The 1,318-nt window shown below is 47.3% G+C and overlaps 1 protein-coding gene across 1 annotated transcript in view; it reads left to right on the forward strand.

Annotated features, from left to right (window-relative positions):
• ARMC9 (armadillo repeat containing 9) overlaps positions 1–1,318 on the forward strand; it is a 1,183,007-nt gene that overhangs the window by 799,692 nt on the left and 381,997 nt on the right. The gene's annotated exons all lie outside the window — the stretch shown is intronic.

The raw sequence follows: 1,318 nt of genomic DNA on the forward strand, positions 1-1,318 counted from the left end.
TGTTCAGTTGCTCCTCCTAAGATGACTGGGTGAAAAGGGAGAAGCTTTTCCCTGGTGAGGAAGGACTCTCAGTCTGTAAGCGGAGGACTCTTTCAAAGAATGAACCCCACATACTATACCTCCTCCTTCCCCCCAAAAGTGTCTTCTCTACACAACTTCAAGACATCTCCTCTCACAAAACTCTCTTCTGCTACCTCTTCCTTTGCCCTTTCTGACCAGAGAAAGCATGAGCAGCAGAACAGCTCCAACCTCCCAGCCAAGTCCTGGCACAAAGCTCACAAAGCTTAAGAAGGGTCCCAAATCTAAAAGCACTTTTTTGCTGCTGCTTCTCCCCCACTGCCATGTGCTCTAATTCCCCACCCCCACTGTGGTCCCCAAAACTTCTGGTTCCCCTTGTCTTTCGTGCACACCAATAGCTTAACCAAAGCCGCCCCCTCCTGCTGCTCCCTTTTCCCTCCCTGTCCCTTGGGATCCTTCCACTGCCCCGGGAGGTGTATCACCCACTTTGGGAATCACTGAGGTAGCCCATTCCACTACCTGAGGACTCTGGCCTGCATATGAATGGTAACCCTAGATAAGCAAACCCACTGAATCGTTGGGATTTACATACATGGCAACTCACAATTCAACAGTTGATGCAGTGGGTCTACCCTAGTTGGAATTTATCAACAGAATCCATGGCTCTGTAACTTCTTGTGCAGAGTTTGGTTTCCACAAGTTCATGCACATATATGAAGGGGACCACTGGGATTCAAATATATTGGAAATACACATTGCTGTCTGTAGCTTCCCTGAACCTCAGGGGGGAAAACAGATCTTTAGATGAGTCAGATATGTTTTATTCCCTTTTTCCGTTTGTTAAATGAAATAAAAATTATTAAAACACAGCACAAAATAGCACATCCAGAGTAACCGATGCAAAAAGGAAGAGGCCCCTCCCTCTTCAACTGTCATCTCGGCCTCAGAGGGAGCCATGAGGCAGACCCAGCAACATCAGGGACTGCCTGAGAGCTGGTGGAGGACTACTTCTGCCGCTGCCCCCCCCCCCATGTCACCTGGGAAGAAGCTCCCCAGAACTGCGGAGGACTGTCTTGCCGCTGTGGTGGCTTTTTACCAGGGGGGAGGGGTCAGTGAGAGAGGGGTGTTTTTATGTATTCTTAGTTGTTTTATTGATATTTGCTGTGAACCGCCCTGATCTATGGAAGGGCGGTATAAAAATAATAAGTTTATTTATTTATTATTATTTAAAAAGTCTGCCTGTGTTTCTGTGACCTGCTCACTTTCACAAGATCGTGCTTCACTGTATAGAATGAAAGAG

The sequence above is a fragment of the Sceloporus undulatus genome, chromosome 3 (genome assembly GCF_019175285.1).
Source record: "Sceloporus undulatus isolate JIND9_A2432 ecotype Alabama chromosome 3, SceUnd_v1.1, whole genome shotgun sequence".
Taxonomy (NCBI): Eukaryota; Metazoa; Chordata; class Lepidosauria; order Squamata; family Phrynosomatidae; genus Sceloporus; species Sceloporus undulatus.